We start from the raw sequence: 13,121 nt of genomic DNA, 5'->3' as shown, positions 1-13,121 counted from the left end.
GGCACAGCACACGAGTCAGCTCTGTGCCAGAGCAATGCTTAGATTAGAAATGAGTGTTTGGCGTGGAGTTGTTGGTGCTGTTGTTATTTACTATCAGAGGAGCAGAGCATTTAGCGCTATGATTTGATTTTGCAGCTCCTATCCCCTTAAACAAGCTGTGTAGCTTGTCAGAGATCAGGACAGGTAGAATGCACAGCAGGCGTCTGATTTGAGCCAGTTACTCATTTGCTGAGTGTTTGTGTTTATGCAAAGGGGCCTCTTCCTGCATATTTAATCTAGAGTAAGGCAGTGGCTTTTGTTGTGTTTAGACCACATACCTTCAGTCCTTCCTTACACTGCAGCCAGTGTTGAAGCACAGAAAGGCTGGATAGTCAAAAGTGCTTTAGTGTTTTCAAACTCTCAACTTTTTGCACTTGGTTGGGAATTACTGTACAGCTCTAAGCCTTTTTCTTCCTCATTAATGGGTAAGTTTGCACTCGGTAGAATAAGATACTTTTGTTTCTGTTCCATTTTATAAATGCACAAAATATTTGTTTATTTGTAGTTGTCCAAAGCTCCTTGAGCAAAACTAGTCCGCTGAGGGAGTTTGTTGCAGGGAATTAGATCAAGAATACAGGTGTTTCTGGAATATACTTCTGAATCAAGTACTAAATGCCATATTGCAATAGGCAGGTATTTGCGGGGCGGGGAAGTGGTGGGGTGGGGGGGGGATGAGTTCGGTGTTATTATTCTTTGTACTAACAAATCCTGTTTTGTAACTGTCCTGAAGATAATGCTTCCATTGTTAGCTAAAAGCTTTCAAACAGTGAGCAACGCAGAACTGCAAAAGAAGCAGCAAAAAAAAAAAAAAAAAAAAAAAAAAAAAAAGGAGGAGGAGGAGGGGGGGAGGAAAAAAAAAAGCAACCCTCTGGTCTTTATTGTTTCCTTTGCAAGGGTCCTCACTCGAATGTCTGCGCTGTAATAGGGAGGTTTTTCTTATGTGGAAATTGAATCGTCTCTTCATTGATATTAATAGCACACTAGAGATGTTAGCCATGATGCAGAGTACCAGAGCTGTGGAGTAGGAAACCTGATATTGCAGGGGGAAAAAATGACAGTCCTATTGCTCCTCAGTGTGGGAGACATCCCTCCCCGAGAGTGGAGTTTGCATAATGGCATCCTGCCTTAACTATTTACTTATAGGTATTTTAATCTCGGGCTCTTTCTTTTAGTACAGGCGTAATTACTGTCGCTCGCTCCTGCGCTTATTAACTGCGCAGCTCGGTTTCTGATTCCGTCTGGACAAATTAGTTTTAAAAATGACTTTGGAGAGAATCCGTGTGGTGTGCCTGCACAATGTACACAGTGTATACGTAATGTGTGCTGGGTTGGGAGAGCGTCGGGGTCCGACGGGAGGGAATTGGCATCAGAAATTAAAGAAAAGACGACAAAGGACACATCTTGGAGGCTGAGGGTTGAAGCACAGACAGCGCTTGGAGAAATGTGGAAAATGTGCGGCGAGGCCAGGAGTAGTAGTTTTGGTTCCCAATTAACTATTTCCTTCGTTTGAGTAACTCCTCTCAAACAGAAGAGTGTGCTGTTCCACCACATGTTGGAAAGTGTGAGAATCTGAATAAAATTTCATCAACCTTATTAAAATATGTAGGGACTTTGGTCTTCTTGGGTACGAATCAGCCTACAGACTCAGAGGCATTTATTAACAATAAGACTGCTGAGGTTTTTTAATAACAAAATTACAAATACCGTGTCTAATTGTAAGTGTATTACTTTTATGCACCAGTTAAAAAAAAAAACAACTTTTTATGAGGAAAAGTACCTCAGTCAAAGCACCTCGTGTGATTAGTGCTATTGTATTCTTAAATTTTGATTGATAGAGATAATAGTTTTCACTTAAAAATACAGACAGGTACTTTAACTTTCCATGACAATAGCTATTTGCATTTCTTTTATCTTTTTGTTTAACATTTGTGGGGGTTGGGACGGATTTGATTATTAACTCTTATTGCACACCGAGGTAAATGCTAAAACAAAGCTTTTGTTAAAGCTTCAAAAGGTAAAACAGCAAATATTGTTTTTAGGCTTCAATATTTAAAAGCTGTTAAAGGATACCTCGAAAATATTTTCACATGACCACGACCAGGAGTGTCACTCGCCTGCCAGGTAAGGGACGGGACAGGGGTGGCGGGGGGGGGCTGTGGCTGGGAAGTGCCCCCGAGCAGGTCACGGCACAGGGGCGGAAATGTGTCCCCTTGCTCTGTGTGCGTGTGTGGAAAGTGGCGTTCTGGGGAAGCGCCAGCCTTGCCCGAGGCCCCGGGGTGGGTCCCGGCCGGGCAGCGGCGGGGCCGGCGCTGCGGGACCGGCCCCGGTGCCCGCAGCCACGGCGGTCCCGCGGCCGCCGCTCGGAGCGGGCATCCCTGCGCTGCTGCCGCCGGGAGAGGTCAAGTTTCAGGAGGAGAGCTGTAGCACAGGCATAAAATGGTTAAGGCTGGCACTGAGGCGCGGGGAGTTATTTTAAGAAACGGGGAAGATCTGGCGATACGAGCCAGGCGGCGGCGTTTGATGGCTGGCTCTGGCTCCGGGAGATGGTGGCCCCTGGCTCGGGGAGGTGGGATCTGGCTGAGGGAGATGGGATCTGGCTCGGGGATGGCCTCTCCTCACCTGACAGGCTGGGTGGCTCCTGGGAGTGCGTTCCCTTCACCTGGGATGGATTCGGTGAGGGCCAGCGCTGTCACACATGAGAGGCAAACAAGCAATCCATCAGTCAGAGATGCAGGACTGAGCGATCGCGGTGCAGATCCCGTGTTGGAAGCGAGCTGTTCCCAACTTGCCTGCGAACTGCACCCTTGTGTTCCCTGTAAGAGCTGTTAAAAAGCGGGGGAGGAATGGATCGTGATTAGTTTTGTAGATTTGGCTTACACCGAGTTATTCTTTTCCAAGGTTACGGTGGACTTGAAAGGTAATGTTATTTTAAAAGAGCAAATGTGCTGTGCATAGCTTTGTCCTCGTGCTGCTATTTATTTTTATTTTATTTTATTTCTGTTTGGAATAAATAATAAGCACCAGCCAGAGATTCTGAACAGCCTGCTAATGACTGAAAATGAAAATACAGTATGATTTGCTCCCTCCTTCCACTGAGAAGCAGCAAGGTAGCGAGTTGAGATCCCTGTGTTTTGGCCTGTACCAAATCCACTTCCCCCTCTTCAAAGCGAAGTGGAAGAAGTGCACTTAGTCTCTCACAGTTTTACTGTTCACCTGCATTTCACTTTCTGGAGAGGTGGTAATGACTCCTGGTATAGAAAATCTCCTGTGCCATGCCTCCTGAGATTTAATATATGCTGCACAATAAAAGGTGGCCACCTTGATGGTGGTCAGAAAAAAAAATTTCTCTCTCAGATTATTTGAAGTATTTAGTCTAATATATTTTTTTTCAGGTATCTAGATAGCTCTTTAAAAATAAAATAGGTACAACAAAACTGAAGAGACTACTACTGACCGTCCTCAAAGCCGTTCTACACTTGATTTGTGTGTTAGTGCAAGTAACCCAGCTGAGTGCACTGGGTGAGGAAAGTAACCTGAGTGCAGGACTGGCCCACGAGTCTGCCTGGTATCAGATGTTCTCCACAATCAGTGTGCATCCTGTATTTTCAGAATTAGCGAAATACCAAATAAAAAACATTTATTTTTTTCTCTTAGAAATGTACAGTTGATAAAATCACAGACTGTGTCTTTTCCTGCATAGGACAAGAAAATAATGATTATGAGAATAGTGGGACATATTTCATATTTCAGCCTGTGTGCAGTTGAATGTGACTCAGGGAGTTTTGAGGGGAAAGAACAGCTGTATTAGGTGGTTACAGTTCACTGTATTTAGAAGAAATTACTGCACAGAAGTGCTTATTTTGGTGATCAGATTTTGGTATTTTAAAACTTTCAGGAAGCTTTTTAGTAAATATTTTAATCAGACACATTAAATACATTTCAGCTGGTCTTATATAAGAAAAATCAAAATCTAATTTCAAAACCAATTTTTTTCTTGTGCTATCAGGCACATGTGTCTGTTTTATCTTTTTTTTTTCTTTTTTTTTCTTTTTTTTTTTAATAAAAGTGTGCTTTCTAGGTAGTGAAGGGGAGATTCCTTTCCTGCTTTAGGTTTCCTATAATAAATTGTAGGGCTGGGACACTGACAAAAAAAATGTACATGTATAATTCTGAGCAGAGGAGCAGCTCAACTGGTGTTCTACTTTCCTGTGTAAAATTACTCAGAGCCAGTTTGTGTGGGATCAAGGTCCTTGTTAATCTATTTTTGGCTATACCCAAGGCTGTTCTCATTTAGATATTAGTAAAAATGTTAAGAGTTTTAAGTAGACTTTCATTCTGCTGGTCTCTGTTTCTGAGTATTCTCTGTATTATTGGTTAAATTTGGCTTCGCTGTGATCTCTTAGAGTTGGGGCTCCATCCTGCAGCCTCCCTGGAATGACCTCACTGCCCCGAAGGAGGGGATCACTAAATCAAATAAATGTGGGATCAGAAAAGTGACAAGGTCCAGCCCAACAGCAGGTGTAATGGCAAAGCCTCTGATCTTTGGCTGGTCCCTTGGTACCTGGTAAATAGGTAGGAGCTGATCCAGCACAGTACTGGAGCTTTCTGTTGGAAGAGCTTATGGCACTGGTTCAGGCCATGATCTTGTTAAGATTATTGTTGTCTTTCCAAAATCCCACCAAAACCACTGTTTTAAAAAGTATCTTTATATCCAATATATGTTACAATTACCTATCTCACTGGTGGGTAAACTGAGGCACGTGGTGAACAAACCTGACATTTTCAGGAATATCAGGTAAAATTTGTGCAGGGCACAGAGTTTTGCACGGACTGTTCCTCATGTGCGGGATCAGTTGAACCTTGGAGGTGGCTTTGAGGGTACTTGGAGACCTTCTCTCTGCTCGTGAGGCAGAGGACCACTGCTGCTTGCTTGCAAAGTGGATTTTTGTTTGTGGTTTGGTTTTCTATTTTAATCATCTCCTTGGGGGGAAAATATGAGTGTAGCGAAATGTCTTGCTTTGGTAGGATGGGATTTTTTCTTTGTTTGCTCCACACACACACTTACAGTGTTGATGGTACTTTGTGTTTATCTTAAAGACAGCATGATGGAAGGAATGTATGTTGCCTACATCAATTCGCTCACCCGTATAAACATTTTCAGGAGGAAAGGCTGTATTTGTGTTTCTACATTTTGAGATACTCAACTTTTAGACTATTAATGAGGAATTTTCACAGGTGGGAACAGCTGTTTCTGCTGCTCATTTTAACTTTAATGGTAGATTATCCATATTTTTGAAAGCCAGGTAACATATAGTAGGCGTTTGATAACCAGAAATTAAAGCAGTCTGGATTTCAATCAGGGAGTAATTTGTGAGGAGAGCTGAGTCCTCCTCAGCCCTCTGTAGATCCTATTGGTCTCCCAGCAGCTGGTTGTTGGGCCAGGTTTCCTTGGAGTGTGTTTGGGTCACGCATGACAAATGTGTTTAGAAAATGATACCTGCCTTTTCCAGCACTGCCCAAAGAGATACTGAATGCACATTTTATGCAAACGTGTAATTTTCAGCAGCTTCCTTAAAAAGTACATTTTAAGATGGTTCATTTGCTATCGTGAAGACTCAGGGTAGAAATGAAGTCTGCTTGCCAAAATACTGCCAAAATAAGGATCTGACTGCCAAATACCCAGAAAATTTATAAAACAGATAAATATGAAAAGAGGTTTAAAGTGTCAAACCCAAGATAACCCCTGCAGCAAAGCAGGATAAAAGCCTTTATTGTTGCTAATCTAAGAGCACATCACATGTCAGAGGTCATGTATTTTACATAAAAGATGTATTGTTTTACATACTCTCAGGAAGGTGAGCCCTGACCTATTATGATGGAGTAGTGTTATGTCCTTTACAGTGCAGAATCAGGAATGTCTTATATGTGTACCTCAGCAAGGCACAGAGGGCTTCCTATACAGCAAACGTACAAATTTTGGCCCGTGATGTTCTGGTGCTGCATTACAAGAACTGTGAAGAGCTTCTCACTGAAAACATAAAAAATAAAAATGAAATAAAGTGCCAGTGATCAACAGATAAAACCAATATTCATTTCATCTCAAGGTAACCTTTTTTTTCTCCCAGCTAACAATAATCAGGTTTCAATGGTAAAGAAGTAATGCCACATTCTCATTGTGAAAACATTTTTCCTTCCAAAATAAATGGCAAATGAGTTCTTATTCTTTTGAAAGAACTTAGTGAAGATTCTGATTTTTCCCAGAGGTTGGTATTTTACTGCTTCAGTAAAAAGCTTCACCTAGTGATGTAAATAGCACAACTTACCATTTGGTGAGTTTCACAAACACCCCCAAAACTCCACATCACTGTGTGAATTTTATGAAATGGAGTTTCACGTAGCTCTGTCTTACACATCCACATGTCACTGACTTTCCGTTTCGTATGAAGTCATCTGTGTCACCAAATTATCGCATATTTCTTTCTGTCTATATTACATATTACTCTGTACCCCTGCGGCAGAAGATCAACATTTTAGTGAAATTATGTTATAATTTTACTCTGTTAAGGTATTTGGTCAATTGATGTGGAATTAATTCTGAATGCTGTTAGTGGTTTGAGTTAGTAACTTGATCTAAATTAATAAACAAATGTTTTTCTTTTCTCTTGTACCATATGTTGATCCCAATTACATGAACAGAAAGTGGCAGATTGTCATGTTTCTTAAAAGATTACATACTCTTTTGCATAAGAGAGAGTACACAAGATGCAGTAATATACAGGGTAAAAAAACCCTACACGTGCTGTTTTCTCCCTCCTACTTTTTATAAAGATACACTTTAATTATTCCTCCTTTTAATACCCACTGCTCTCACCACCTTGGCATGCTTGGCGTGCTCTTGGTAATGCTTAATGAGAAGATATCCCAAGACAGTAAACAACTTCTTGAATTAGGAAGATGCAGCTAGTTCTAAAATCTCATCTAGGACTGTGTCTCTATGGAAAAGGATGAGAAAAAAGAAAGGATCCAGAAGATAAAATAGCAGCAAGTACAAATGGTCTTAAAATGCCTTAAGTAAGGAGAACCCATGCAGACAATAGTCAGATTTCTGAAACAAAGAACTGAACTCATTTATTATTCAAACTGAAAATAGATTGATAGACATCAAGATTAAGAAAGTTTATGTTAGAGAACAAAGATGTCTCATCTCCATGGGGTTTTTTGCTTCTCTTTTTCTCCTCCCAAAGACCAAGTTGTTTGTGCTGAACTGAAGAACCTCACACTAGCTGGTACTAATAAGCAGCAGTCCTGTGACTTGATTGTTTTTATTAACTCTCTCTGAAAGTCATTCACCATTAAACATGATTAGATTCATTTGTTGCTTTATTTATGTTTGTACTTTTAAATGTGGTGCCAATGAAAATGCTTTGGGTGCTGCTGCTGACACTGACCCAGAGTCACGTGTGTTACCTCCTTTCTCTGCAGGGTAAGAAGAGTGACCTTTTTGGGTGGCTGTAACTGAAGATTGCTTTACAGGAGCAACTGAAGAAGGTAAATACAAATATACTGTTTTTCACACAATTTTTGAAGTACATCTGAACAAAGGATCTGATCCTGCAAACCCCAGGACCGTACCTTAGCTGTACTAGTAAAGGCTTTTCTGGCAACATGGATAAAGTTTGCAGCATTGGGCTTGGAGCTTTTCAAGTAAATGCTGTGCCTTAAAACCCATATTTTGCCTGGGAACCTAATGGCTTAGGTGTCCAGTTGCATTTGAGGAGCAAGGCCAAAAAGATGCACATTTTGGCTTTCAGCCATGTTCTGAGAAGGCTGTTTGGTAACTGGGCAAAGCCTCTGTGGGAATGGGAAGACCCTGCTCCAGCTGGTCTTTGAGGCAGCTCCATGGTCCGTGGGTGCTGGGCTGGGAGAAGCAGCAGCCCAGGCCATGGCAAGGTCCCTTACTGAGGCAAATCCCTGGGGAGTGGTCAAGTCAGCTTCAGTGCTGCTTCATCCTCGGCTGAGACACTCCTGGATTTACAGCAGCACGTCGAGCAGAGCAGGAGAGCAAAATTTAGCTGTTAATTTGATTGCTTATTATCACTGCAAAAGTTAAAACACATGCTTTTTAGTCTTTTGGAGCACAGCAAAAAGGAAAGAAATATCACTCTCTGCAAAATGATTTTTATTTAAAGCAGCGTGAAAGTCCCTTGCTTCTAAATTAACTCCTTGCCTCTCTTCTGGTCCAAAGTTTCAAGTTGGGAAGGAATATTAACATCACAAAAGTGGTGATTCACAAAATTAACTTGCAGAAGAGAAGAGTAACGCAGATCAGTGTTTGGTACTGAAGGGTGTCATCTGACTGAGGTTCATATGGCTGCTTTATAATCACCTTCTTTCAGAAATTAATAGTCGGTTAAGCACCATAGCAACAAGCAACACTGATGTAAGCGCTGAGCAGTGGCTGCTGTTCGCTGTGATGTCAGTGCTCGTTAGTGCTGTTCTCTTGACCTTGTTTGAATATAAAATGGTGATTTCATTTTAAACTTAGAATTTTACAGAATGACTAAATGCATTGGAGTGAATTAGAGCTATTTTTATTTTTAATTTTATTAAAATGTACTTGAAGGGGGAAAAAATGTCCCTGTTCTCTTCTGTTTTAAATTAAAATAGATCTGAGGACGAAGTGGGATTTTTTTCTTTTTCAGTTCTTTGTTGCCAAAAATATCTATTTAGTTAGGATGAAATTCATAAAGTTCAAGTGAATATTGCAATCCTTGGCCATGCCAGTGGTGTATGTCAGCTATATGATATATGCCTCTCTCCGAGACTTGAATCTTACTGGTTTGTTTTTCATTTATGGTGGAGCCCATGAAGTATTAGATGTATTTCAGCTATTGGAGAAGAAGCAGATCCTGCAGTCTAAGGAGATAGTGGTTCCTTGCTCTGCAGTGTTGTTCCTCCTTTGAGTTTTTGTGAAGAAGGGAAGACTTTGAAATCCCAGGTACATCAGAGGGCCTCAGCATTAATGGGACTCTTGTTCTTAGTTCATGTGTGGCTGTGTCCTATGTGACCCAGGGAAACAAGGAATTTTGGTGGTGTTAAATGCAGAACACTGCTTTTAGACTCACCTGAAGCTTGTAGGCCATGTCTCCAAAAGCAGATCTGTTTTGTACTACTACCATCAGTGCACCACTCAGGCACACATCCCCTCTGTCACTCATCCTTCAGCAGAAAGCAGTTTGGGTGATTCACAGAATATGTCACTGGAAAAGACCATTAGATTTTTCAGTCTGACCTCCTGTGCATCATAGGTTATTGATTCTCCCCCCTGAGTAGAGCTGGTAAGCAGAGTTCAGCCAAACTGTGCTTCCTAGAAGCTGATCTAGGCTCAAGGGGAAGACAGTAAGGACTGGAGAGCCATGGGGCAGCTGTGGTGTGTGCAGGTGGATCTGTGCTCAAGGATATGTTTTCAAACTGCTCAACAAAATTTAAAACTTAATAGAAAACAAGCTGTTCAAAGTGTCCTTTAACGTCGGGACTTGTTTCTCAGAGAAGGTTTGGCTCTGTCCTGCTTGTACCACAGTGAGGGGTGCAGTTTTCAACGAAAACCTATTTATTGCAGGATCGGTCTGTAATCTTGCAACATATTTCATAAAATAAAGCCATAATGAATGATATGTGGTCCAAGAAACTGGATGTCAAATTTAAACTGGGCGAGAATTGAAACTGCTGAGATAATAAACCATGAGAATAGGAGATAGTAATGGAAATAGTGATAGAGTCCTAATTAGAGCAGTGCCACTGAAACAGGGAAGGTTAAGGGTTTGGTTGATTGAGTTTGAGCTCAATTGCTTGATAGCTTAATTTCAGGTGAAATCCCATCTCCTGAGTTAGCGGTTAAGCCGCTCAGAGCAGTTGCAGAGCAGGACTCTACTCCTTGAGGAGCGGCCGCGTGGCCCCAGGCGTCCCAGCCCTGCGTGTGAGCCTGGCCTCGGGCATGCGGGGTGGGAGGCAGCTCAGAGCTGGCAAAATAGATTTTTATTCTACATGCTTTGTTTGCTTTCTTTTTTTCCTGTGAGCTCCAAGGAGCTCCGAACAGAAACACAAGTAACAGAACAGATACAACAAGGGGCTTTGATGGTTAAACCTCCAGAATTAAGATGTTTACATTCTCCTTTATTTAGCACTGTTAGGCATAATGCCTAATTATATGCCAGGTTTTCCTCAAAGTAAGAGTTTGAAATGTTTGATTTGGGGAGAAGGGAGGGGAAATGTATTTCTACAGAATTACGGACAATAATTAGTTAGTTTTCCAGGAGCAGTCATTTGTTTAAATGTAGTAAAAGCATTTTCAATAATCAAACAGCATTCAGTGAGCATTGTAAATCAGGGATAGCTTGCATGCTGAAAAATTAAAAACTACAAAACATGCTACTAAAATTGTACATTATTGATAACAAAAGGCACATTTAGACTTTTAAGATAGCAAAGATAGAATCCTTTAGAAAACCTTTAATGGCAAAAAAAATCAACACAAAGGATTTAGCAAAGTTGCACTTAGTTTAAAATTTCAAATCTTAATGCTTGTCAGAGTTAAATGCTGATTAAATATTGATAATAAACCAGAAGCTGCCTGCTGTAACTCAGAGCTGAATGAGATGATCAACAGATAAATCTGTGGGTTTGAGCTTTAACTTTCTTATATAGGTGTATTTTCTCCTCCCTTCCCTTCAAGCCAGGAGAAAGGTTAGAAGGACTTTTTCTCCTAAACCCAGTACAAAAAATGGACTGTGTAGTTGGTCTATATGAAAAACAAAGTGGACCAAAAAAAAAAAAAATTACTCTTTTCCAACTTTGTTCCATCAGGAAGAGAAATGCTTCTCAAACCGGGTTATCAAGTCACCGTCCCACGTCTTTGCTGGCCATTGCAGGCAAAAGTCAAAACCCTGAAACAAACTTTTTCAGACACATTTCTGCTTATGAAAGGCTCAGCAGCATGTGCAGTTTCTCCCCAGCACTCTTCCTTGCTGGTGACTTCCAGAAGATGTGTTGGTGATGTCCTTAGTCCTGTTTTTTTGTACTGGCTTGGGTCGCAGGAGTGTTTGCACATCAGGCAGTGGGAAGTTGGTAGGATGATATTTTTCTTAGTGAATTTGGCACCTTGACTCTTCCTGCTTTTGACCTAAAGGTCTTACAGCATATTAGAGAGCAGAAACAGCTCCTGTCCCTAGAACATATGGTGGGCAGCTACTTCTGAAAATGGGTCCTGAATATGGACTGGAGTGCACTCACAAGGAAGTCTGGAACAGAGCAATCTGGTTCTTGGACATTTGCTCCAGTGTTTGCTCTTCAGTGGCCCCAAATTACATAGAGCTGTACTGGAAGCATTTTGCATGAGTTCTTGTGTCACCCTCAGCAGGAAATAGGGACTGGGGAGACAGATCCCACTGATTTCTACTGCTGCCTTGCTGGTGGAGTGATCAGTGTCTGTCAGGCCTCATCTAAGACTGGGTTTATTTACTTTTGGATTGTTGAGAGAAGTTGTAATATCCTAATTGTTAAGAACTGAGTTACTAGAAGGTCTTAAGGTCAGACCTTTTCTTAAGGTTCAAAGGTACAGTGTGGTGTAAAGTGCTTCTGTAATCATTAGTAACAGAAATGACAACATTACCTGCATGTTTTGGGGTAAACCCTAAAAAGTTTTTGGGTGGGTCATTGGAAACACAAAGTGTTTGAAGACCTTACCTATTTGAATGAAAAGTTCAGTCCAGAGGTGTGTGAAGCCGTGAATTTTCTGAAGCAATTGGGTCAAGAAGATGTAGAAAATAGATTAAGACATTTTGGGATAATTTAAGAAGTATCTGAGCAAATCTCATTAACATGGCCCACTAGCTTGCTGTATTGAAGACTTCAAAGATCTGTCAGAGGAGTTCTTTCTGTGCTATTGTCTGCCAGCATTAGCAGTCTCGAGAGAACACATTTCTTTTGTTTTCTTTTGGCCCATTTAGCTTTTCTTCTTTTTCTTCTTAATATTCCTTAATAATCTTATAAATCTTCAAGTGGGTTGATAGTAAAATATGTTTCTCTGTTTTAAGATAGTCAGTAGGAGGTTTTGATCCTCTTATCTGATGCTTTTGGACCAAATCTTTCTGGTCTTCATGAAGACTGTTAAAGTGAGCAAGATTTGGCCAGTATTTTGCATAATTTCACAGTGTTTCTCCTATTAGTTTATGTGGATGTTCAATATGATCCTCAGTGAAATGCAAGTGCTGAGTTGTATGACCTAAATTGCATTCAAAGTACCCTCACCCGTTCTGAATCCCTGAAGAACATGGAGCACGAGGCTGAGAGGTTCCTGCACACCTCTAGATTAGCCTCATCTCTACCCCCAGATCAAACAGCTGCAGACATTGAAACAAATGCATGTATTGAAAATGGCCCGACATGTAAAAGCTGTGACTGCAGATTGAGCAGCCAAAAAAGGGTGCACTGATGTTTGCCAGTACAGGTACACCAAGGAAACAGCTCATAATACACCATGTGATGCAGGCCATGTAATTTCTGGCCTGGTTCTTCAAAACCAAGCTGGATAATGTGTCAGAATGTGCTGCATTTTATCACAGCTTGGCTGAGGAAAGAATTGGGAATGGCATAGGCAGGAACAGAATTGGTCTGTTACTCCAGAACCAAGGTATGACCTACAGATAGCCTGAACTCGTGTTTGGTCTCAAACACAGAATGTGATGGAAATACCCAGTTTCAAGGTTTCCTTTGGGAGCAGGCAGCGAACTCTGAATTCAGAGCTGTAGTAACACTTTGTGCAAGTTATGCTGCTGGGCCAGTGGATCCAGTGATGTTTTTCACTTGCTGAATAGGCTTGGTGGGCTTCCAAACACACCAGTGCTGTCTGCTGGGGTCTCATGGCCATGCCTGTCTCTCAGCACAAAGGCAAGAGCCAATTGTAGACTTGGAACCTGCCTTTGGAAAACTCACATTGCAGGCGGTGCACGCTCCCGTGTTATAAAATCTAGAGATGTGAGAAAATGACTCCAGAAATAGATTCTTATTGCATATTTTATTTGGTC

The 13,121-nt window shown here is 41.3% G+C and overlaps 1 protein-coding gene across 14 annotated transcripts in view; it reads left to right on the top strand.

Annotated features, from left to right (window-relative positions):
- FOXP1 (forkhead box P1) overlaps positions 1-13,121 on the top strand; it is a 398,607-nt gene that overhangs the window by 169,937 nt on the left and 215,549 nt on the right. For 12 of the 14 annotated variants that reach the window (XM_069027474.1, XM_069027475.1, XM_069027476.1 and 9 more), the window contains one exon: positions 7,522-7,587. The gene's annotated coding sequence lies outside the window, so the exon portion shown is untranslated. Of the gene's footprint in view, positions 1-395; positions 465-2,078; positions 2,161-7,521; positions 7,588-13,121 lie in introns of those variants that run through there. The other 2 variants (XM_069027472.1, XM_069027482.1) reach the window with 2 other exon arrangements.

Source organism: Aphelocoma coerulescens, chromosome 12, assembly GCF_041296385.1.
Source record: "Aphelocoma coerulescens isolate FSJ_1873_10779 chromosome 12, UR_Acoe_1.0, whole genome shotgun sequence".
Classification (NCBI taxonomy): Eukaryota; Metazoa; Chordata; class Aves; order Passeriformes; family Corvidae; genus Aphelocoma; species Aphelocoma coerulescens.
This window is presented reverse-complemented; position numbering and strand designations above follow the sequence as displayed.